The 26,598-nt window shown below is 33.4% G+C and overlaps 1 pseudogene; it reads right to left on the reverse strand.

Annotated features, from left to right (window-relative positions):
* Positions 1-236: 236 nt before the first annotated feature.
* The window catches only part of LOC113703481 (lupeol synthase-like), a 39,221-nt pseudogene continuing 12,859 nt past the window's right edge, over positions 237-26,598 (reverse strand).

Raw genomic sequence — 26,598 nt, forward strand, 5'->3', positions numbered from 1 at the left:
ACATTTAGAGAAATCCAATACATACCACGTAAATTAAAATGTTAACATTTAACATTATAGATATAGATTGGAATATTCCAAGGATATTCTCAAGTTTGTAGCACGGTAAGATATATAAAAGGAATTGACAAACAAATGAAGCAACCGGCTTGATTTCAAAGCTTCCATACATGTTTGGTAATATTTTGGCTCGGATGCTTGTAATGTCCAATTTTATCACTTTCAGCATTGCTGAGTTAGACATGGAGGACACATTTGCAAAATTCACCAAGAGCCCAAATCGGGAATATATTTCGAAATGTCCCATATTGCATAATACAACTCTTGAAAAACATTCCTACTGCTTCCTGTAAAAAAGTTCAAGATTATAAAGATGCCATGAATCCAGTTTTAAAAAAAGGAAGAAAAGGGCATGAATTTACGAAGCTCAGTTGATCTATATGTAAGCGATAAAATTTCAAGTCGGCAAAGGACAAGAAAAATACACGACAAATATACAATATATAAATTTAAGAAAATATGTGAGTATAGTCTCCCGAATTCCCCTAAACTTGTAGAGAGTTTCCCTCGATTCGTCCCTTCAAATGCTAATCCAAGAGCTTCGCAGCTTGTTCCTGGATCGACCACCGATTCCTTCAAATCTTGATATGGAATGTAGACACCAAATTTTTGTCAAATTTTAATGTTTTCTCGAATTTTTTCTATTTAATGAGTTATCTATTTTCTTGCATTTTAATGTGTATTTTTTTCTCATTTTTGTAGTTTAATTTTAAGAAAAGAAAATTAAAAAAAAAGTCAAAAATCAAACTAAACTTACACATTTTCATCATTTTTCTTACCAAAACAACTATTAACCCATTTCACACTCAATGGCCATACACATTTCTTTTCATTAGGTGGGAAGACCATCATTTTGACAAGAAAAAGGAACTCCACTTTCTCTCCCAATACAACCTCTCAGCTCTCTCTTTTCTTAACCAGGCAAGAACCAAAAGAAACTCCACCAAAACTTTTGGAGCTCTCTCGGCACCCTCTCTTTCTCCCAACACACTCACACACAACATCAAAAGAGGGGAGGGGTAGCTACCTGTTGGACAATCAAAGCTTGGAATTTCCTCCAAACTCTAGCCAAAGGACCGTAATTCTAGTTGAGGTAGTTTTCCTTCTTTTTTCTGATTTCTTTTTCTTTTTCTTCCCCTTATTATTCGTTATATTTAAGGCATGTTCAGTTGTTGATTTGTCCCTGCCTCTTGCTGGTTTTATTGTTGCCGTTAGGCTATTAAATTTTGAGGTTAAGTTACAAGCAAGATTGAAGAAAGAGAAATAGCTTTTGTGCATGCATGCTACATTGTGCATGTTTTTTTTTTTGTCAAAATAGGTGACCGTTTGCTAGTGTAGGTCCGAAAATGTGTGGTTATTCAAAAATTTCGAAGTTTTGAGCCTTAAAAGTATTAAGGATTTTTTTTATTTTTAGGACTGTTTTGATTTAATTTCGTCACATTTGTTGTCGCTTTTATTGATTTCAGTTCATAATTATGTTGTAAAAATCACGAGTGTTGTAGTATAAATTTTATGTTTTTTTGGTGAAGATTTGAGAGTTTAAAAATATAAAAGCTGGATTTTTTTTGATATTTTGGACACTTTCGGGTCATTTTTTATAAAAACTAACTCGGTAACTGAAGTAAGCTTCAACTTGCCGGAGTGGAAGGAGAAGAAAAAAAAGAAGAAGAAGAAGAGAAGGAAAAAGAAAGAAAGAAAAAAAAAAGGAAATTGGGCTAAGGTTTATTTTCTAATGGGCATTTCTTTAATTTTGGTTAGGTTTGAGTGATAAAATAAGGGCTGGCCTGTGTCTTTTGGCTTGGACTTCGACTGGGCTTAAGTAGTGTTCGGACCAAAGAAATGAAATGATGGCCCGATGGCCTTTTCTTACCCAAGGCAGAAATCGAAATTTTCAATTTAGCTCCTGATCTTTGGAGTAGTTTCACTGCAGCCCAGAACATTTTAAATTTCTTTCACTTAGGTCCTTAAATTAATTGCACTTTGGTCCCTAAATTTTATCTTTTATTTAATTTTGCCTTCTAAACTTTGGAAAATTATATTTTTACCCTTAAAATTTTTTGATTTTTGCAATTCAGTCCCTAATGAATTTTGACTCTCTTTATTATGATTGTTTCTTTTCTTTAATAGCTAATTATGTTACTTTTGAATATTATTTAACTTGTAATTTTTAGATGTTCTTAAATTTCTATGCGTTTGACATATTAAGATGAATTTATTATTATTATTATTATTATTATTTTTCAATTAAATTGGTGCCATGATTCTTTTGTTCATTTTGAGTATAAATAGGGCCATGTAACTCCATTAGATCACCACTTCAAAAGGGTGGTACCCATATTAATATTATTTCAATATCAATTACGTGCTTTTATGTGTTCCTACGTGTTTCCATGTGTTTATATATTTCTATATGCTTTATTTATTTGATTTAAATGTTCATTTGAATTTTCTTATATTTGTTTAGTTAATTTTTAATTATTTGAGAGGTGTTTAAATACCTCAAGATGTAATAGATAGGTAATATTTTTTACAAAAATTGAAATTAGATAGACCAATGTAATAGATAGGATAGATAGGTTTATTTTATCATTCTTTCCCCATTTAGATTGTAGTTAGGCTCCTTGATGTAATAGGTAGGTTGTGTGTTTATATGACTTATGTGTTATATGCCTTATCCGTTTTTCTCAGGATTTTTGCATCTAGATATTATACTTATTTATTACGTGCTGCGTGCTCTTATGCATTTATTTGTTTTAATTTATGCCTATTTGTCTTATTATGTATTGTTAATGTGTGATATCCCTATACTAGTCCAATGCTAGTTGTGACTTCCCCCCTCCGCTTACTTATTAGTCCAACGCTAGCAAGGATTTTTAGAAATGGGTAGTCCAACGCTAGACCCTTAGATCGTTCGTGCGTTAGATTCATTTTTGTATGATATTCATGACATTTTCATGCATATTTATAGGATCTTTTCTCATTTGCATGATATTGCCTATTATATTATCCTCTATCCTCTATATATATTAATCATATCATTTAGAATTGCATTTCATTTAATAAATTGTGAAATAAGTTAGTTCATTTGCTTGTTCATATTAGGAAAATTATTCTTTGAACATGGAAATGGGTGATTATAACTTTTTAGTTTAAATATCCCATTAATCTTTATACAAGAAAAATTGTGTCACGATTTTTTCGCCTCCCATACCCATTATGCTGCATTCCTTTCTCATTGATTACCTATACCTATGTATATAATTTAATTTTCTTTTATTTTCTTTTAATTTCATTGTTCGTATACTCGTGAACCCCTTCAAGGAATTATTTTGACCTTCGCATTAATGCGATTGGTTCAATTAAACCTTTGAATGGACATTTTGTCTCTTTCGATACTTTCTATAAATTTAGATTTGTATCCATGTAGGAAACATCCAAACATGATAAATATAAGGATTAAATTAGAGAATTTAACTAAACCATGCAACTAGTTTAGACTAGGTTGAAATGGTGCATTTGGTTTGAATCAATTGAACCTTTGTCTTTCTTTTTTTCAACCGTGACTGCCAAACTCATTTTCTCTTGTTTTCAAAGACCTGGAGTTGTCGAAAAGGGTTTTATTTTATTTTTGTCAAAAATATTTTTTGGTGACGTGGTACACTCAAAATTCAATACCAAATAGTAACTCCTATTTTTCTTAAAAACCCTTTTTAGACTAAATTTTGGACCCAAACCATCGCATTCTTTAAAGTCCCATTTTAGGTTTTTTTTCACTTATTTTTAAATGAAACATCATCTTTTATAAACTTTTTATTTTCATCGCAAAAAATGGGGCACGACAATTTGGAGACTCCATTGGGGACCTAGAGAGTTCAAGCACTTGGTTTGTTATCTTTTTCCTTTCTAACCCTTTCATTTATCATATTTGGATGTTTAGGTTGCATATTTCTTTTACTCTTTCTTTTTTCTCATTTTTAGGATTATTGCATTTCACACATGCAATCATCTCTTGATATCCGCGTATGCGATAATTTATTTATTTATTTTTATTTATTTATATTCATATACTTGTATCACGTTTGCATCTTGGGTGGGGGGAGGGGAATACCACTTTAGAGCTTTCACGCGTGTTTTAATGATAATCCCTCCTCTCTAAAGAAAGCACATCATACGTGTATGCATCGCTTTTATCCTATTTTTAATTTTCTCGTGGGCGCTATCTCACATTTCCTTATAGGATTAGAATCGATTTTCTTAGGTATGCGGATAGTATGCTATGCGCCCATAGCGATGCTTAAGCGATCACTCAAGCCACTGACCGAAGGCCTTGGAATTGATGACCTTACGCCTCTTGATTTGAAGGTTTGGGAGTTTAAAACCTTTATCGAGTCTAAATGCATTAGTAAGCTAAACCTCATGCATCCATATTAGAAATTACCTTGAATAGAGTTAACCTTACCCAATTAGTAACACTAGACACGAGGGGATGGATTTCACCCCGTTTTCTTTGCTTTATTTACTTTTCATTTTTGTATCATTTATTATCCCAACATGTTATGTGTTACTTGTTGAACTAACCTCTCATTGTTTTCTCTTTTTCTGCATAGACAAATATTAGAAATAAGAGTCCTAGTATGGTACTCGTTTAGGATAAGACCGCCTTTTATATCAAACATGTTTAAATCGCATATGCATATGTATTGCACATCATTTTAGGCTTATCCCATCATTTAAATGGGTCACTTTTAGTTCATATTTCAATTATTTCTTTGTATGTTTAATATGCTTTAATAAATTGTCATCATGCATTAACCATAGAGGGAACGCCGCATAGGAAATCTCACGTTCGGAATAAGCCACCTCATGTCTCGGATATGTAATCCAATGTGACTTACATGTTTACAATTTTGTATTGCCTAAGGGGTAAAATTTCGAGGTAAGATACTAAAAGTGAAATTTTTCCTCAGATGGCTCCGTGCAGAATGTTGAACCAGATACCTCGGGAACTAACAGACTGAAAAAATAATATGACACATGAGGTGAAAAAATTGTTCAAGTATGTGGGGCATTTACCGAGTCTTCTAAACATAACCCCGAATGTCGATCATTCAAGTTTTACTTGGGCATTGGGATTCAAAAGGTTCTATTTTTCGATTCGGTGAATGTGAACAAACACCAACTTTAGAAGAAATAGAAGGACTATTGCAGATACCTGGAAAATATTACCCTATGATATATCCAACTAGTGGAACAAGAGAACAGTTTTATAGGTTTTTGGGATTGAGGCAAGCTAGCATGAACCAACACCCGGATGCGAGATCGTACCCATTATAGTTGTTGTGTGAACGATTTGAAGAAAGAGAATCCTATGAACAATACCGAACCGATTTTTTCATAAGTAAAGAACAATTGGAAGAGAAGCGAGTGTAAGCTTTTGGATTAGCTTTGGTCAATCTGTTGTTGTTCCCGCAGAAGCATGGAAAGATTGCCTTTTCTACTATCAATATGGTTCAGAGTCTATTTTTAGAAATTAATGGAACGACCCCTACCTTGGTACCTGTAATTATTGCCGACATCTTCACGGCCTCTACGGAATGTCAAAAGAAGAGAGGTTTCTTCTATGAGCCAAATTTGGTACTCCAAATGTGGGCAATGGAGCATCTAGTGAAGAGAACACTCAATCCCTTGGGATCTTGTCTCCCTGCAGAAAATTGGATCGAATCATACCGAGAAAGGGTCAAAAAGTATTATTGAATTGCATCTTTAAACCAGTTTATTCAAGAGTTCGATAACTTGACACCCGATAAGATACAATGGATTTTGGATTGGACAAAAGTTAGGGATCCAATTTTCATGACTACCCAACACAATTTTATCCCCCTAGCAAGCACCAATGGATTGGTCGCATATGTTCTGGAACGAGTCATTAGGCAATTTGGATATCCACAAAGAATTCCGACAATACGAGGGATCGAAAATATCAGAGTCAACACAATTGCTGAGAGTCGGAGCGCGGTATTGGAAACTTGGGAAAATCTTCGTGGTTTAGAGAACCTGTACTTGGATCAAGTCAACAAATTGGAACCCAAGGTCATTGCAGAATATAATGAGTGGATCAAACTGACAGTCGAACAAGCAAGAGAGAAGTCACAGTCTGCTCCCGCTAGACCTGAAAAGCAGATAGACAAGTTGAAGAAAGAGCTCGAGGATTACCAATTACAGTTTATAGTGACCGATCATGCCTTGGAGGACGTCCGATCACAATTAAGGAGGGAGGCAAGAAAAACTGAAAAGTTGGAAAGAGCACTGGATGCATTTGACAAAATTTAAGAAGGAATTCGGAAGTTTAGTATAGGAAGTTCTAGGGAGTCTCAACGTACTAGTTTAGCAAGGCATGAGGATTTTGTAAAAATGGTCAGCCGAATCATCAATGAAGCTGTAAAAAATGATTAAACTTGTCAGTATTCAATGAGGATTTCTACTTTGATTTCTACATTCATTTACAGGTTTGAAATTGGGACTTTATTCCAAAGGTGTTGCATCATGTTAGGTCGATCCTGGCGTAAAAAGAGTTCCACCATAGGACATGCATCCGAATTATTTAAATATCTACTAACTCATGTCTTTTTCCTTTTTCTTAAATAAATTGCAGCAATTTGATAGAAAATTCACTCTTAAATCAGTTTTCTTTCTCCACTATCAGGTATTTTTCACAATAGCTACTCGTAGAACCCCTATCATCACCAGGTCCCTAAGTAGAATTTTAAGACAACGTATAAACATGAGTTCAATGCTAGAAATTTCGAATAGATCTGCCCTAGTTGTGTCATCAGATTTGATTGCTTTGGGAGCTCAATTAAGTGAGGTACTTGACAAGTTTAATGAATTGAGTGTTGAAATGGCTGTACAAAGGCAGGTAATTGATCAGTTGGTTGCAGGCAATAGTGGTGGTGGTGTCCCGAACGATCAAGAACCTATCGATAATCACGCACCTGCACAAGACCATCAACCACCCCACTCATCCAATACCCAAATAGCTTTCCTTCCACCTTTCACTAATTTTCTTGAAAATACCTTTGCCCGACCAAATCCAGACCTTTCCTATGTGCGTCCGAATTACGCATTAATATACCCAACCACTAATCAAATCCCTCAAACCATTCCGCAAGCCAATCTGAATATTTCTCCCAACCCCCAGGGATACCACCATCATATTATAGAACCCTTTGTATGGGATACTACCTCTCAAGGGAAGGCGACAATGGAGGAACAACCTGAACCTATTGACAAGAATCTGTTAAAAAGTTTGGATCGATTTGATGAATTTATGAAAAAGAATCAGGGATCGAGTAGGCATAGTGGGTTGAATTACGATGAATTGTATCTATTTTCATATATTCAGCTACCGTTGGGATTTAAAACTCCCAAATTCAGCAAGTATGATGGAATCGGAAATCCTAAGACGCATCTCAAGATGTTTGCTAACAAGTTAGGTAAACCCATGGATGATGAAAGTTTACCTATACGTCTATTTCCAAAAAGTTTGGAGGGACATGCTCTAGATTGGTACTTAAATTTGAAATCTAGAGAGGTCAACACCTGGTTGGATCTGTTAACAACTTTTGTAAAGCAATATGAATTTACTTGTGAGTTGGCACCGGCACGAACAACACCGGAGGGTACAAAAAGAAAGTCATCGGACGATCACAAGACCTATGCAAAGCGGTGGAGAAAGTTAACTGCCAAAGTAGAGCCTCCTATAACTGAGGAGGAGATTGTTCGTACTTTCATCAAGACTCATGACCCACCCTACTTTGAAGAGATTTTTCGCATGACTGAAAGTTTATTTGCCGTTATTATTAACAAGTTGGAGGAGTATGATGAATTTGTCAAGGCAGGGAAGATTGTTAATATATCGGCATTGAAGTTGCAGTTAGATACTCTACAGAATTAAAACAATAATGGAAAAAAGCCCCCGTTTACCAAGAAAGAAGGAGAGACTACTTTTATATGGGATCAAAGCTCCTCTTTCAGACCTAGAGTTCAAAATCATCCTACTCATGCTATCTCTTACTCACATTACCCTAACCTTTAACCTGTTTATCACACTACTTCCCAATCTCATCATTCCCGATCAAATCACTCGAATACCCCACCGTTACCTTCAATCTTACAACTTACCTTTCAAAATTACTCTCATCCTATTTATCGTCCCAGATCAACCCTGCAAAACAATAATCCCATTCAAAATCCATTCCAAACCAATGCTAATCAAACCTAAAAGCCATTCCGAACTTTCACAGATTTGGGCCTACCTCTTAATCAATTGTATGAGCAACTTAAAGAAGCAGGTAAAATAGATATTGTACCCCCAAAATCTACTCCAAAGGCATTTCCAGTGGCTATGATCCACAAGCTATTTTTGCTTATCATTTCGGAAGTCCAGGACACAGCTGCCAAGTGTTGGGCCCTAAAGCACAAAATTCAAGATATGGTTGACGCTGGAGACATCATCCTCAAGAGAAAAGGAGAACAAGCATCGAATGTTAATAAAAATCCTTTACCTGAACACGAGAGTACTGTAGAGGCTATCATAGCTGATGAAGATTTTGTCAACCCCATGCAATTCATCACAGATGAAACTAAGCTGTTTGGCATAATGAAAGTTGATCATGTGAGAATGAGAAAGCTGATGTCTGCTGAAGAATCCATGACTAAAAAATACAGATGATATTTTTGATGAAAAGTTGAAATCTTTTGTGCTTGAAAAGAGGTAATAATGTCAGAGAAAGAGGATCTTATTGAAGAGGTTGAAATATATCTCAATGGTTCGCTGGATCTACTTTCAGGGAAGGGTCTTCAGTGGATTCAGAATTTTTGCCAATTTTCGAAGAAGCCCTTCAAAATTGAACTGCTGATTATCTTCTCTCTCGAAAGGAATTTCGATAAATTTAAGGGGATTGTCTTTTTGTATAGATTCATATCCAGATAGGGCTATAGTCTGGATCTGTTGTTATAAAGAAATCGCTTTCATTTTTTGGACCTTTATTTCGTTTCAGTTAATATAACTTGTCTCATTCAAGGAAATTGCTGAAATGGAAATAAATGTTTGGGTTAGATATGTCTTTGAATAGCAATCATATCTGTATATTTGTTATTTTGTGAAATTTCGGTAAACTTTGAACTCAATGGAATGGAGGACTTCCCTTGCATTTTAAAATTATTTTCTATATATTTATTACGTATGTTCTATTAGATTGCCACAAATAAAATCCTTTGATCCCTTGAATGTCACCATTTTGAAATTCGATGGTCATTTCCTATGAGCATGTGACTAAGAAAGTGATGTCAGATTTTTTGAGAAAATAATATCATTTGTCGTTTTGGGGTACCAGAGACGCTGATTACTGACAATGCAAAAGATCTCAATATTGACATGGTGAATGGATTATGCAAACGGTTTAAGGTTATGCATCGAAATTCTGTTGTTTACATACTTCAGATGAATGGAGCTGCGGAAGCCGCAAATAAGAATTTGAAAAATGACTAAAACACATCGGAATTAGCATGGGAAGTTGCCTTATGCATTGATGGCGTATAGAGCGGCGATCGGGACTTCTATCGCAGCAACTCCTTACTCTCTTATGTATGGAATGGAAGCAGTATGGCCTGCAGAAGTTGAAATTCCTTCCTTACGCATTTTAGTGGAGGCTCAGATAAAAGATGCTAAATGGGTCAGGGAACGCTATGAGCAGTTGTGTCTAATTGATGAAAAAGGTTGAATGCCGTCTGTCATGGACAATATTATCAGCAATGAATGACTCGGGTTTATAATAAAAAAGTTAAACTCTGTTTGTTTGAAGTTGGAGATAAGGTCTTGAAATGGATTCTTCCAATGCAAGAGGAGACTAAAGGGAAGTTTGCTCCCAATTGGCAAGAATCATTCATTGTTAAGAAAGTGCTATCCGGAGGAGCCAGTGACGTAGCCAGGATATTTTCCCTGAAGGGGCCAAAATTTTTTCGAATATCTATTTCATAAATATGTAGCATAGTCATAACTAAAATTAAGATAACAAATAAAATTTGATTAAATATCTTATAACATCACAAATCACTTAGGTTGCATATTATGAGAGAAGATTCTCCAATATGTCATCTGTGCAAAAACAAAATTATAACTATGTAATATAAATATAATTATTTTCAATTAAAAAAAGATAAAAGTTATGTTAATATACCTTGAAATTTCATCCTCTTTTATTAAAAGTAAATTGAAATTTACGTTCTTTCATAGAACTAAATTCATCTCTAATTGAATCAATGCTAAATTTTCGAACAACTTCCTTTTTTTTATATATATTGTTAGGCAATCATTCAAGAAATGATCTTTTATCTTATTTTGGAGTTTTATTTGGATTATTTTCATAATTGAAAATGTCCTTCTATAAACTATAAAATGGAGTCAGGATTTTTCCTTGGGAGAGGGGCCAAAATTTTTCTGAACAAAATTATCCTAGTATGTTATGTTCAAAATAATTTTCGTCTATTTAAATATATGACATCTTAAAATGTCAAATATTAATTTTAATTATAAAGGTATGTCTATTTCATAAATATGCAGCATAGTCATAACAAAAATTAGGACAAAAATAACCGTTGATTAAATATCTTATAACATAACAAACTACCCAAATTGTGCATTATGAGAAGATGCTTCAATATGTCATTTGTGCAAAAATATAAATATAAATATAAATCCACAATATAATATAACTATTTTCAATTAATAAAACATAAAAGTTATGTTAGCATACCTTGAAATTTTAACATCTTTTCTTAAAAGTAAATTGAGTTTTACGTTCTTTCATAGAACTAAATTCATCTATAATTGAATCGGTGCCAAATTTTGATCATCTTTTTTTTTATGTACATTGTTAGACAATCATTCAAGAAATTATCTTTTATCTTGTTTTGGAGTTTTGTTTTGATTATATTCACAATTGAAAATGTATGTTCTATAGTTGCAGTTGATATAGAAAGAGTGAGAACAAATATAATCAATCTGCCAATAACAGGATATATCACTTAATTTCTTGTCTTCACCAAGCTTTCAAGTAATTATTTGTATATTTGTATATAAGTCAACAAGAGGATAGATCACTAATTTTAAATTTTTTATCAATTAGGCTAAGGTGTATATTTGTATATGGACCAATAAAGTAATTATTTTATTTTAGCCCATTGATAATTATGAATTGAGTCTTTTGTTATAATACATCAAATTGGGTCAATTTACTATGGATCATCAAATTATATGTTTAATTTTTTGAATGTTAAATAATTAGTACAATAAAAAATAAATACCTTTTTTTGAAGAAAATATTAAATCAAAAGGTGGCTAATTCATACACACACACACAGATATATAGATACATATATATATAAACTCTCATAATATAAACTAAAATTGTAAAAAATTAGGGGGGGGCCCACTTTAACTTATATATATATTTACATATTATGAATTAAAATTTTCAAAACTAGGCCCCCCTCTGCCCCTCCTTGGCTCCATCATTGGGGGAGCGCTTATCCTTATGGAAATGGACGGTCAAGTTTTTTCCCAACCAATCAATGCAGACATGTGCAAAAAAATTTTCATTTGATTACAAAAAAAAAATTCTTTAAAAATACTGCAAGAGACGGATTTAAGGCATACTTCCTCTCATTTTTTCATTTCGATATCCTATCCCTAATTTTTTTTTTTTTTTGAATTTTCAGAACCACCTTCCTTTTTTGCTTGGCAGTCCATTAAAATCACTAACCCTATACTGAGGCAATTTTATTTTTTTGAAAAAAAAATGAAAAAAAGAGAGAAAAGAAAAATAAAGGAAGAAAAAAAGAAAAAGAAAAGAAAAATAGAGAAAATTGGTTAGAATTAAACTGGGGCAAATTTTATCTCTTTCCAACCCTAGACTAGAGCAAGTTTTTCGAAAGAATGCTATCTCAAATGATTGCAAACCCATCATATGATCTACTTTCAAGTCTCAACTTTTCCTTCACTATTTCATCTGATCCTAGTTACAAGAGTCCAAAGTTGCCGACTTTCATCTTTTGCAGTACTTTAAGAAAAATTTTTCTTAATTAATTAGCAAATGACGCAAATATAACTTTGCTGAAATATGTCAGAGATGATTATCTCACTGATGCCACAAATTCTCAAAATATGACTGGAATGATACAGTTGGGGTTAAAATTGTCTTGCCTATGTTTCAATGTGAAAACCTGAAAGGACACCTTTTAAAACAATAAAAAAATAAAAAACAAAAAAACAAAAACAAAAGCAACAAAAAAAAGAAGAAAAAAAAGAAAAAGGATTGGGGTAACTTTAGTGAAAACCCGAAAGGACGCTAAGGTAAGGTTTTGGAATACAAGAGAATCGTGAACGAAGAAAAAGATACTGAAGTCTGAAAGCTGGTGACTATGTTGATTTGGGTCTTTTTCATACTATAGTTCTTTTGCTGACAACGAATTCCAAAATGGAGGACGTCGAAGGGGTCAAATGGAGCATTTTTCCTCATTAAAGGCCGTCATTTAAATATGAATCCAACTTTTGATCCTTGGACCTATATTAAAAAATTCAACAATTTTGTTTTACTATTCTATTTATTATTTTATTTATTTATTATGTATCATTATTTATTTCATATTAGCATTATTGCATGATAAATAATACATTTTTTATTGTTTATGTTTCTCATTTATTGGGTCTCATCCAAAAGACAATCCCCTATAATTTATTTCAAAGGAGTCATGAAATTGAAGGTCCTATGATAATAAAGTCTGGATAATTGACATTTGACAGTTACAAAGATTCTGAAGAGGTTGTCGATCGAACCTAAGGAAACAATTTGTCGATATTGAAACTCATGTTTATACGGCTCTCAAGGTAAAGGGATTACATGGTGGTGGCAGTGTTTCTGTCACAGTTGTTTCTTTTCCTTTATTCCTTTTTGCAGAGAAAATTATGTGACATAATACTGGTTTAGTTGAGCATGATTTACACTGGGGCAAATGGTAGAAGGATTAAGCTCCAAGTTTCGTTCTACATTTCTAAAGAAAGAAAAGAAAATTATTATTCCATTCTTTTAAAGTTCGAAAAATCAAAAGAGTTGTAAGTCCCCCAGGTAAGTTTTTCTTGGTTTATTATCTTTTGAGCAACATGCATTCTGATCTTTTAGTTCGATAGCATAGAACTTGTGTTTTCATTTCTTCCGTTTTTATTTTTGTTGGGTTAGGTTTTATCCCACTAATCTTGGCAGACTCGGGTTTTATCCCACTGACCGTTTTTATTTTATTGGGTTTGGATTTTATCCCCTCAATCTCGGTAGGCTCGGGTCTTATCCCACTGACGATTTTTATCTTGTTGGTATTGGATTTTATTCCACCAACATCGGCAGGCTTGGATCTTATGCCACTGACCGTTTTCACCAACCACGACAGGTTTGAGTTTTATCCCACTTAATGATGGAGCCAAGGGGGGCAGAGGGGGGCCATGGTCCCCCCAAGTTTTGAAAATTTTAATTCATAATATGTAAATATATGTATAAGTTAAAGTTGGCTCCCCCTAATTTTTTACAATTTTAGTTTATATTATGAGAGTTTATATATATATATATGTATATATATCTGTGTGTGTGTATGAATTAGCCACCTTTTGATTTAATGTTTTCTTCAAAAAAATGTATTTATTTTTTATTGTACTAATTATTTAACATTCAAAAAATTAAACATATAATTTGATGATCCATAGTAAATTGACCCGATTTGATGTATTATAATAAAAGACTTAATTCATAATTATCAATGGGCTAAAATAAAAATAATTACTTTATTGGTCCATATACAAATATACACCTTAGCCTAATTGATAAAAAATTTAAAATTAGTGATCTATCCTCTTGTTGACTTATATACAAATATACAAATAATAACTTGAAAGCTTGGTGAAGACAAGAAATTAAGTGATATATCCTGTTATTGGCAGATTGATTATATCTGTTCTCATTCTTTCTATATCAACTGCAACTATAGAACATACATTTTCAATTGTGAATATAATCAAAACAAAACTCCAAAACAAGATAAAAGATAATTTCTTGAATAATTGTCTAACAATGTACATAAAAAAAAGGATGATCAAAATTTAGCACCGATTCAATTATAGATGAATTTAGTTCTATGAAAGAACGTAAAACTCAATTTACTTTTAAGAAAAGAGGTTAAAATTTCAAGGTATGCTAACATAACTTTTATGTTTTATTAATTGAAAATAGTTATATTATATTGTGGATTTATATTTATATTTTTATTTTTGCACAAATGACATATTGAAGCATCTTCTCATAATGTACAATTTCGGTAGTTTGTTATGTTATAAGATATTTAATCAACGGTTATTTTTGTCCTAATTTTTGTTATGACTATGCTGCATATTTATGAAATAGACATACCTTTATAATTAAAATTAATATTTGACATTTTAAGATGTCATATATTTAAATAGATGAAAATTATTTTGAACATAACATACTAGGATAATTTTGTTCAGAAAATTTTGGTCCCTTTCCCAAGGAAAAAATCCTGACTCCATTTTATAGTCTATAGAAGGACATTTTCAATTATGAAAATAATCCAAATAAAACTCCAAAACAAGATAAAAGATCATTTCTTGAATGATTGCCTAACAATGTATATAAAAAAAGGAAGTTGTTTGAAAATTTAGCATTGATTCAATTAGAGATGAATTTAGTTCTATGAAAGAACGTAAATTTCAATTTACTTTTAATAAAAGAGGATGAAATTTCAAGGTATATTAACATAACTTTTATCTTTTTTTAATTGAAAATAATTATATTTATATTACATAGTTATAATTTTGTTTTTGCACAGATGACATATTGGAGAATCTTCTCTCATAATATGCAACCTAAGTGATTTGTGATGTTATAAGATATTTAATCAAATTGTATTTGTTATCTTAATTTTAGTTATGACTATGCTACATATTTATGAAATAGACATATCTTTATAATTAAAATTAAAATTTGATATTTTAAGATATCATATATTTAAATAAATAAAAATTAGTTTGAACATAGCATATTAAGATAATTTTATTCGAAAAAATTTTGGTTCCCTCAGGGAAAATATCCTAGCTACGTCACTGATCCCACTGACTATTTTTGTTTATTGGGTTCAGGTCTTATCCCACTAATCTATTACTTCTTGATAATCAAATTTAAATTCCTGTTGGCCAGTCTCAGCGTCCGCCGCGCACCCTTCTGTCTCCCTTCTTGACAATCACATTTAATTTCCTGTTGGAGCGTAACCGCGTCCCTCCACAGTCTACTTGTCTTGACTATTTTGATTAATAATTGTGCTTTCTCAGTTATTTTTGTGTTTCATATTTAGAAGTTCTGAGGGTTCGGACTTCTTCGACTTTGCAAAGATTACAGTTGGCCAATGCACTTGTTTTATTGTAGTTCACTGATATTCGAACTACCTTTGACCTGATTCTCATAGTGGGATACGTAGCCAATTCTACATGAGTTCGGTCATATTTTCTGCAACATTATTGTATCATTTTGCTCAATAATTATAGCCAAGTGTTAACTTGTTACTTTAACTCAGGTGCAGTTAAAAGAGACAGGTAAGTAATATGGTGTCCACATCTTTGTTTTCAATTTCTTCGAAACTCCAGACAAAGAGGGGCAAGCTATAGACACCAAATTTTTGTCAAATTTTAATATTTTGTTGAATTTTTTCTATTTAATGAGTTATCTATTTTCTTGCATTTTAATGTGTATTTTTTTCTTATTTTTGCAAGTTAATTTTAAGAAAAGAAAATTAAAAAAAAAAGAAAAAATAAAAAATCAAACTAAACTTACACATTTTCATCATTTTTCCCACTGAAACAACTATTAACCCATTTCACACTCAATGGCCATACACCTTTCTTTTCATTAGGTGGGAAGACCATCATTTTGACAAGAAAAACGAACTTCACTCTCTTTCCCAATACAACCTCTCGGCTCTCTCTTTTCTTAACCAAGCAAGAACCAAAAAAAACTTAACCAAAACTTTTGGAGCTCTCTCGGCTCCTTCTCTTTCTCCCAACACACTCACACACAACATCAAAAGAGGGGAGGGGCAGCCACCTGTTGGACAATCAAAGTTTGGAATTTCCTCCAAACTCTAGCCAAAGGACCGTAATTCCAGTTGAGGTAGTTTTCCTTTCTTTTTCTGATTTCTTTTTCTTTTTCTTTCCCTTTATTATTAGTTATATTTAAGGTATGTTTAATTGCTGATTTGTCCCTGCCTCTTGCTGGTTTTATTGTTGCCGTTAGGTTGTTAAATTTTGAGGTTAAGTTACAAGCAAGATTGAAGAAAGAGAAATAGCTTTTGCGCATGCATGCTACATGTTTGATAAAATACAAAAATGGAAAATGAATTAAAAGCCGAACATTGTGCATGTTTTTTTTTTGTCAAAATAGGTGGCCGTTTGCTAGTGTAGGTTCGAAAATGTGTGGTTATTTTAAAATTTTGGAGTTTTGAGCCTTAAAAGTATTGAAGGATTTTTTTTATTTTTAGGACTGTTTTGATTTAATTTCGTCACATTTGATGCTGCTTTTATTCATTTCAGTTCATAGTTATGTTGTAAAAATCAAAAGGAGTGTTGTAGTATAAATTTTATGTTTTTTTGGTGAAGATTTAAGGGTTTAAAAACATAAAAGCTGGATTTTTTTGACATTTTGGATATTTTCGGGTCATTTTTTTGTAAAAACAAACTCCGAAAATGAAATCTACACGAAAAATCGAGTGAGAGGGGTGTATTTTGGTGAAATTTGATGACTGGAGAGGTTGTCGGTCGCCAGCAACAACCGCTGGTGGCGGTCCAGTAGCGGTGGCGCCACCGGCGGCCAACTGATGTAAGTTTCAACTTGCTGCAGTGGAAGGAGAAGAAAAAAAAAAGAAGAGGAAGAACAAAAGGAAAAGAAAGAAAAGAAAAGAAAAAAAAGGGAATTGGGCTAAGGTTTATTTTCTGATGGGTCATTTCTTTAATTTTGGTTGGGTTTGAGTGATAAAAGACGGGTTAGCCTGTGTGTTTTGGCTTGGATTTCGACTGGGCTTAAGTAGTGTTCGGCCCAAAGAAATGAAATGATGGCCCGATGGCCTTTTCTTACCCAAGGCAGAAACCGAAATTTTCAATTTAGCTCCTGATCTTTGGAGTAGTTTCACTGCAGCCCAGAACATTTTAAATTTCTTTCACTTAGGTCCTTAAATTAATTGCACTTTGGTCCCTAAATTTTATCTTTTATTTAATTTTGCCCTCTAAACTTTGGAAAATTATATTTTTACCCTTAAAATTTTTTATTTTTGCAATTCAGTCCCTAATGAATTTTGACTCTCTTTATTATGATTGTTTCTTTTCTTTAATAGCTAATTATGTTACTTTTGAATATTATTTAACTTGTAATTTTTAGATGTTCTTCAATTTCTATGCGTTTGACATATTAAGATGAATTTTTATCATTATTTTATTTTTCAATTAAATTGGTGCCATGATTCTTTTGTTCATTTTGAGTATAAATAGGACCATGTAACTCCATTAGGTCACCACTTCAAAAGGGAGGTACCCCTATTATTATTATTGCAATATTAATTACGTGCTCTTATGTGCTCCTACGTGTTTCTATGTGCTTATATATTTCTATATGCTTTATTTATTTGATTTAAACGTTCATTTGAATTTTCTTATGTTTGTTTAGTTAATTTTTAATTGTTTGAGAGGTGTTTAAATACCTCAAGATGTAATAGATAGGTAACATTTTTTACAAAAATTGTAATTAGATAGACCAATGTAATAGATATGATAGGTAGGTTTATTTTATCATACTTTTCTCATTTAGATTGTAGTTTGACTCCCCGATGTAATAGGTAGGTTGTGTGTTTATGTGGCTTATGTATTATGTGCCTTACCCGCTTTCCTTAGAATTTTTGTATCTAGATATTATACTTATGTGTTACGTGCTACGTGTTCTTATGTGTTTATTTGTTTTAATTTATGCTTATTTGTCTTATTATGTATTGTTAATGTGTGACGTCACAAAACTAGTCCAATCCTAGTTGTGGCTTCCCCATTCCGCTTACTTGCTAGTCCAATGCTAACAAGGATTTTTAGAAATGAGTTAACCAAATGCTAGACCCTTAGATCATTTATGAGTTAGATTCATTTTTGTGTGATATTCATTACATTTTCATGCATATTTATAGGATCTTTTCTCATTTGCATGATATTGCCTATTATATTATCCTTTATCCTCTATATGTATTAATCAAATCATTTATAATTGCATTTCATTTAAGAAATTGTAAAATAAGTTAGTTCATTTGCTTGTTCATATTAGGAAAATTATTCTTTGAACATGGAAATGGGTGATTATAATTTTTTTAGTTTAAATATCCCATTAATCCTTATATAAAAAAATTATGTCACGAGTTTTTTGCCTCCCGTACCCATTATGCTGCATTCATTTTTCTTGGATTACCTATACCTATGTATATAATTTAATTTTCTTTTCTTTTCTTTTAATTTCATCATTCGCATACTCATGACCCCCTTCAAGGAATTATATTGGTCTTTGCAATTAATGCGATTGGTTCAATTAAATCTTTGAATGGACATTTTGTCCATTTCGATATTTTCTATAAATTTAGATTTGCATCCATGTAGGAAACATCCAAACGTGATAAATTTAAGGGTTAGATTAGAGAAATTTTAACTAAACCACGCGACTAGGTTAGACTAGGTTGAAAGGGTGCATTTGGTTTGAATCAGTTGAACCTTTGCCTTCCCTTTCTTCAACCGTGGATCCCGAACTCATTTTCTCTTGTTTTCAAAGACATGGAGTTGTCGAAAAGGGTTTTATTTTATTTTTGTCAAAAATATTTTTTGGTGACTTGGTACACTCAAAATTTAATACCAAGTGATGACTCATATTTTTCTTTAAAACCCTTTTTAGACAAAATTTTGGATCAAAACCATCGCATTCTTTAAAATCCTATTTTAGGTCCTTTTTTCACTTATTTTTAAATGAAACATCATCTTTTATAAACCTTTTATTTTCATCGCGAAAAATGGGACGCGAGAAGATTTGAAGAACTTCGAGGATATATGAAGACTTAAGCCTTAATATATGGAAGACTTGAAGAACTTGAAGATAGAGGCCTTCATAACTTGGAGCTTTAGAACTTGAGTGCGTGAGATGCCTCTTCGTGTCCTTTGATTTGGTAGAAAGACCTCTATTTATAGCTATGGTCTGAGATAGAGGTTGGAAACATGTATACTGCTCTACTTGTCTAACAAGACATGTAGTCATATTAGGGCCGTGCCAACTTAAATATTATCTCTTCTTTTGTATTTATTAATAAAGAGATAATACCAATAAGTAATTCCTTGATTGGCCAAATTTGTAGGGACACGTGACGTGGCGCCATTTGATTGGACAAGCTATTGAAATATATAAGAAATATATATGGATTAAACAGCTATAAATATTATCTCTTTAATAAGAAATAAATATTTTGATATTTGTCTAATATCTTGTTAAGTCATATAGACATGTGACATGATATGATTTGATTTGTGGAGATATCCCAACAATTTCAGTTGATTGGAACACCTCAACTTGACACGTGCCGAGATATAATTGGCCATTTAATAACCAATTTTTCAAGTGTACATGACATATAACAATATCCAATTGGACAAAAAATGAGACATAGAAATAATGGTAATTTTTAGAATTTAATTAAAATCCCATTGTCTACAAATGCTCCCTCAAAACTTGTTTGTGAATGCTAAAAGCTTGAAGGAAGATCTGAATAGACAAGTTTCAACATTTTTTTTTAACTTCAATCCCAACACCGTTAAAATATTAATTTTTCAACAAAACTCATAAATGAACCACACTTAAGGCTTTTAGAAACTTGATGGCAATGACTCAGTCACGTAAGATGGCCATGCAAGATGCCACATTATTCACTGACTCATATCTTGGTGAATTAGTAATCTCAATTTCCAAGATCGAGCCATCTTAATTTCCAAGATCAAGCCATACCATGCAATATCCTCAAGTCCACTGCCTTAGCCATAAATCTCCTTTTACTTTTAGGAATTTGAACATTATGCGCACAAGAATTCTTTCCCTTGTAAGGTTCGGGTAACCTCTTAAAGCTAGAATTTGCATCCTTGGTAAACTGCTAAATTGAACCCGAAAACTCAAAAAGGAGTTCCGTACCAATTGTGAAACATAACCACAACCCATGAATTAACAAATCACACTTGCTCAATTCCACGTTGAATTAAAATTCCTTGTCATTGCAAGTTCCGCAATTACCAACACAATCCCAAAGAACTTGATAAACCAATTTTGCTTTCGGATGGCAAACAATATGAGTGTTTTAATATTCCAAACCGAACAAGAAGAATTCCTTAGTTGAATCTATTACAAACGCCATCTTTGCTGGACCATTGCTAAAGTAGGCAATGAATTCGAACTCCAAACAAATTTGAAATCCTTAACCACTAGTCTCTTTACGGCTTGTAAAATCCAATCTTAGAAGGAACAAACTTTTTATCAAGAGCCTAAATAGGAAATATAAATTACAATCCCATATCATAAAGAATTATTTTTTTTCCTTTTCACTTCCATCTTCAAATCACACCCGCACCTTAATCCAAGAGATCTATGCACGGCACATTCAAGAGATTAATTGCCATAGAGAACTCCAAGTAGTATTTGAAATTCATTAGGAGTCTACGGGATATGCATAGTCCAATCTCGATCAACCAAGCTGGTAAGTCCCGAAGCCAGAATGATGTTAGACTTATAATCAACTTCAAACTCATCTTACGGATTCCTTGAATTGCAGAACTTAACTCTTCTTGGATTCAAATAGCACTTATTATAAATAGTCAAGACCGAAGCCATCAATTCTTCAATGAAAGCTTTTTAAAAATCAAGCTTCATTCCATTCTTTTTAATTTTCATCATCAAGTTGATGCTACTGCAAATTACTTTGTTGCTACCACCACCACTTATTACTTGTCATTTGCTCCGCTTTGCTGTCTTTTGACTAAAAGAAACAATTTGAAACTGGTTATCACCTTTGCCGTCCCGCTCTTGAATTATTTTAAGGTATGCACGCGGCTATTTATTTTCCATGCAAGATGTTAAGTACCATATGAATCATCGTCTTTGTTGGTCTTGCATGAAACTTTCCACCACAAACTGATTACTATATTATGGCCGCCAGTAATGCGTTAAGGTGAAAACTTGATAATGCACTATGAATGGTCATGCTTTAAAGTAAAAATATTTGACGGTTGCTTCTACCAAATTGGTGCCACCCACTATTTGCGCCCTACCGATACCATTTTTTTGTTTATTAGGTACCTAAGGCTTCACTTCTTAGCACTTAATTGCTAAAAAGAACTTCGACAACAGACTTGGCGTGTTTATTTTGATGCATCCTTGATGTTTCGAATGTGATTGGCACTTGCAATTCGTATGTCTACTTGTCATGTGTTTTAAACTTGTAGACTTTCATCAGCATGTATCATAAGATAGCCTGGCCATTTGATTCACATATTAGAATAACACTAAGTATGATATTTAAGCAATTTATTTTTTGCTAGAACGCCGGCCTTAATTTTCGCACCAGTCCATGTCAATATCTCAACTTTATTAACTTGCTTCCTTGTAAGTAACCAAAATCACCCTTGAAGGGGAGCTTCAAGAAATTTCGGAGACTTAAGAAAAGGACAACTAATTAGGTAATTTAATTACCAAAATTTTGTAGAAATTTCCCTCCATTATCTAATATCTTCTTTTACGAAAATTTCAACAACCATGCAAATTAAGGACTATGCCACGCCGTTACCACATATTTCATGGACGGATGAGTGGGGAGGATTTCAATCGAAAAATCTATCACTATATGTTAATAAGCCAACAATTGGTGTCTTTGTTGAGTCTTTTATACCCCTTGAAGGATGCTTTCATCTTGAAGATTGGACTAGCAAGTTGACTAAGGAAGTTGCAGCACAATCGACTTTCTTCACTACTTCGAGGGAGAAAGAAGTGGTCGTATTAATCTCGTCACTTCATAATGGAGATCCAGATATAGCCAAATTCATGCTTTTATTCATGAGATTCAATATTGACAAAACTACATGCAAGATTCTTTCGTCCTTCTTTGATGAGGCATGCTTCACCTCTCATTATTGGGAGTGGGTCGAGGACATCCTTGGAAGATATAAAGAAGTGCTCACAATTGCTGGTATATTTGAAACCGTCTACGCGTCGAGATTCTCCTACAATCATTGTGAAAATATCTTGCGAGATTTCTTCAAATATTGGTGTCTCTCGACAAATACACTCCATACGCCCATTAGGGAGTTGTCCATCACACTTTGGGATCTTTATCGATTTGGTGACCTTTCAATCGATGGCTCGTTCTTTGATGAAATTGTTCTTTCAGCACAAGAACTTCTCACTCGTGACAAAGAAGGGAAGCTACTTCTCCCTGAGAGTTGCAGGCATTTTTTTTTCGCTTACTATCACCTTTGGACGAATGACCAAGGAGTGTGGATAAAAGACTGGATCCGCTTCTGGTTCAAAGGAGAGGCTAGGTATAGGGCTCCTCCGAACAGGGTGAATAGAAAAAAGACCACATTTAAACAAAAAATGACCTATAACCTTTTTGAAAGCGTAGAGCCTCATGATCTTGCAGATACAAAGGATTTCAACGTCCCTTTTGACACATTAGATATCCCAGGATCTTTAAGAAAGGAAACCTATATTGCGACATTCATAGCTTGTTAGATTTGCAAATTTCTTTTGCCAAGCAAAAAGCTCAATTGCATTCGTCCAAGTGTCTTCAAGGTTGTATGCTTAATGGCTACAAGAAAAAAATTTTGCCTTGCAATTCCTATTCTTGCGAGCATATATCATGGGTTGAGAGAGATCGTCTACGCCCCTAATTTTGGAGAATGTGGGATAATTCTTCCAATCCATTACGTCTATGCTTGGATTGGCCAATATTTTGACGTATATTATAAAAATAATCAAGTAAGTAGTCACCACGCGCGTATGACAAAATTTAGTGGTGAGAAAATGACAATATTTTATAGTAAATCAGAAGTTAAGGAAATCTTCAAAAAAGTGAATCCCTTGATACTTTCCAAATTGTGTTAGATTGAGAATGAAGAAAAGGTGTTGATCGACGATGGATCCTTATCATCAAGGCTTACGAGCTACTTTATTAGTCAACGCTCTTGCCACTTGACTCTATGTAAGGATAATATCTTTACTATTAAAAGATATAATCCTTGCAGATTTAGTAGACAATTCGGATTCTGTCAGGATATTTCAAATAATTTGAAAGAGATTACTCACACTTATACTTTGGGTAAGGCTATTCAATTATGGGAGTCCTCAGTTCGCACGTAGACACGATCGTGAATGACTATAGCTATTCATATGCAGCATCCATTGATCACAAAAAACTACGATGCCTGATGGTCAACACGGTCAAATAGCGTCTCTTTCTTTAAATTCATTGTTAAGATCCCCCAACAGTCATCAAAGAATGGCCAGGTTACTTCTGTCAATGAATCAATGTGTCATAATGAAACTATAGATTCTGGAACGAGTCTTATTGCATCTATCTTGCAGAAGGACAAATTTACAAATACTCGCTTGGAAAGTATTGTCAGGAAAAATAAGTTTTCAAAAGGCTCTCAACGGGCCATCAAAGAGACAAAACTGGCAATTCCAATAACGAAAATGCCATCAAAAACTTCATAATTTTTAACCATGACTTCTAGGAGAGAAGATACTGAAATTGAAATATTGAACTTCACGATTCTATCAAGGCTATTGAAAAAGAGAAAACTCAAGTCCAGGGTACCGAATCAACCCAAGGAGGAACCCATTCATTGGCAAACGGTAGTAGTAGTTAAGACCGTTATTGGAACCGATCAAAGAAGAGGACCTCTTCTGATTTGGAGGAGGTTTCCTTTACACCATCGTTGGTTAGAATGTCGCCACTTAAGATAATCATCTCTCTATTTTTTTCTTCCTTTTTTCTTCTTTTCTCTTGTAACTTTTTTTTTTCTTTTTTCTTGGACCGAACAAACTGTTTGACTAGCATGTCACCATAGGTTCCAACATTATTACAGGTCTCGATGAAATAAATCACATGTTGTTTTGGACTGCCTTTTCCATCGAAATGTTGAAATTTAGGCGGTTGATGTCCAGCAGGCATCGCTAGGTTATCAATTCTAGCAGTGTAAGACTTGGAGTAGGTAAAGCTTGACTTTGAGCCACCCTCCCTTTTATCCTTAATCACGTCTTCAACGCGTTCCTTCAGTTGTTCTACAGGGATAGTTCTCTCGGTGGTCACGTATACTTTCTTTACATTGTCCTTGCTTTTAGATGAGAGAATTTCATGCTCTTGGTGCTCCTTAGAGTTCATATGGCTTTCTTCAGGAACGTGATCTTTTTGAGTGAGTAGTTGGGTGATGAGAGCATCTTAGTCCTTGATATGTTTCATCATAGTCTTCATCATCTTGGATATGTTCGAAACTTGCTCTTCGAGATTTAAAGTGTTTGTCATCATAGCAGGCTTTGCGGCAAAAGAAGCAGTATAATCTTCAATAGAAAACTTCGATTGAAGAATTTTATGTGAAAAAGCTAATCCAGTGCTTGATGAATCATCATCATACTTAGAAAATTTGGATCCAGATCCGAGTTCGAGCATGACAAAAGTCTTCTCAATTGAGGCAGGAACGTCTTTGATCCCCGTTGTGGGAGAAGAGCGCATTGATGATGTTGAACCAAAGACGGGAGTTGATACAGATAGAACCTCCATACTAATTTGGGTAGAAGTTCTTATCATACTCCTTGTCACAGGACCAATAGCACGAGTACTGGTGATAACATGTGCAGCTTCTTGAACAGGTTCGGCATTAGTAGCCTTGGAACGAGCAGTCATGGATTTATTATTTTTTGGTACCATCGATGATGGATGTAGTTGAATATGCGAAGAGAAGAGATGGAAGGTAGAGATGGTCCCACTAGGCATGCAAAAAATTTGTACGCGATAAAATTTCAAGTCTGCAAAAGACAAGAAAAATACATGACAAATATACAATATATAAATTTAAGAAAACATGTGAGTACAGTCTTCGGAATTCCCTTAAATTTGTAGAGAGTTTCCCTCGATTCATCCTTTCAAACGCTAATCCAAGAGCTTCGCAGCTTGTTCCTGGATCGACCACCGATTCCTTCAAATCTTGATATGGAAGATTTGAAGAACTTCGAGGATATATGAAGACTCAAGCCTTAATATATGGAAGACTTGAGGAACTTGAAGGTAGAGGCCTTCATAGCTTAGAGTTTCAAAACTTGAGTACGTGAGATGTCTCTTCGTGTCATTTGATTTGGTAGAGAGACCCTTATGTATAGTTGTAGTATGAGGTAGAGGTTGGAAACATGTATACTGCTCTACTTGTCCGACAAGACATGCAGTCATATTAGAGCTGTGCCAACTTAAATATTATCTCTTCTTTTGTATTTATTAATAAAGAGATAATACCAATAAGTAATTCCTTGATTGGCCAAACTTGTAGGGACACGTGACGTGGCGCCATTTGATTGGATAAGCTATTGCAGTAGATAAGAAATATATATGGATTAAACAACTTTAAATATTATCTCTTTAATAAGAAATAAATATTTATATATTTGTCCAACATTTTGTCAAGTCATATAGACATGTGACATGATATGATTTGATTGGTGGAGACATCCCCGCAATTTCAGTTGATTGGAACACCTCAACTTAACACTTGGCGAGATATAATTGGCTATTTAATAACCAATTTTTGAAGTGTACATGACATATAGCAATATCCAATTGGACAAAAATGAGTCATAGAAATAATGGTAATTTTTAGAATTTAATTAAAATTCCATTGTTGACACTGTACATAATAAGTAGAACTGCAAAAATTGAGATATATGGAGGACCTTTATTATATACCTGCTAAGGAAAGTCACCATCTTCCATCTGCGAGTTTATTAGCAATCTTACGCCACGATATATAGGAGTTAGATCATGCTCACCATGAGATTAGTAGGAAATTTCAAAAAGGTATCATGGAGCAATGTACAAGGTTATAGATTTTTCATGAAAAAAGAATAGATTTGTTATTTGTACATATTATGTTAGTATACAAATGAATATTAGTAATTTAACATTTATTATGGGTTAATTACATTTACCCCCTTAAGGTTTAACTATATTATAGATAAAATCTTGAGATTTAGCCGTATTGCAGTCACCTCCTGTCTGTAATTTTATACCATAAAATGACAAAACTACCCATTTCTATAATATTTTTAACAA

This window comes from Coffea arabica, chromosome 8e, assembly GCF_036785885.1.
Source record: "Coffea arabica cultivar ET-39 chromosome 8e, Coffea Arabica ET-39 HiFi, whole genome shotgun sequence".
NCBI classification, from domain to species: Eukaryota; Viridiplantae; Streptophyta; class Magnoliopsida; order Gentianales; family Rubiaceae; genus Coffea; species Coffea arabica.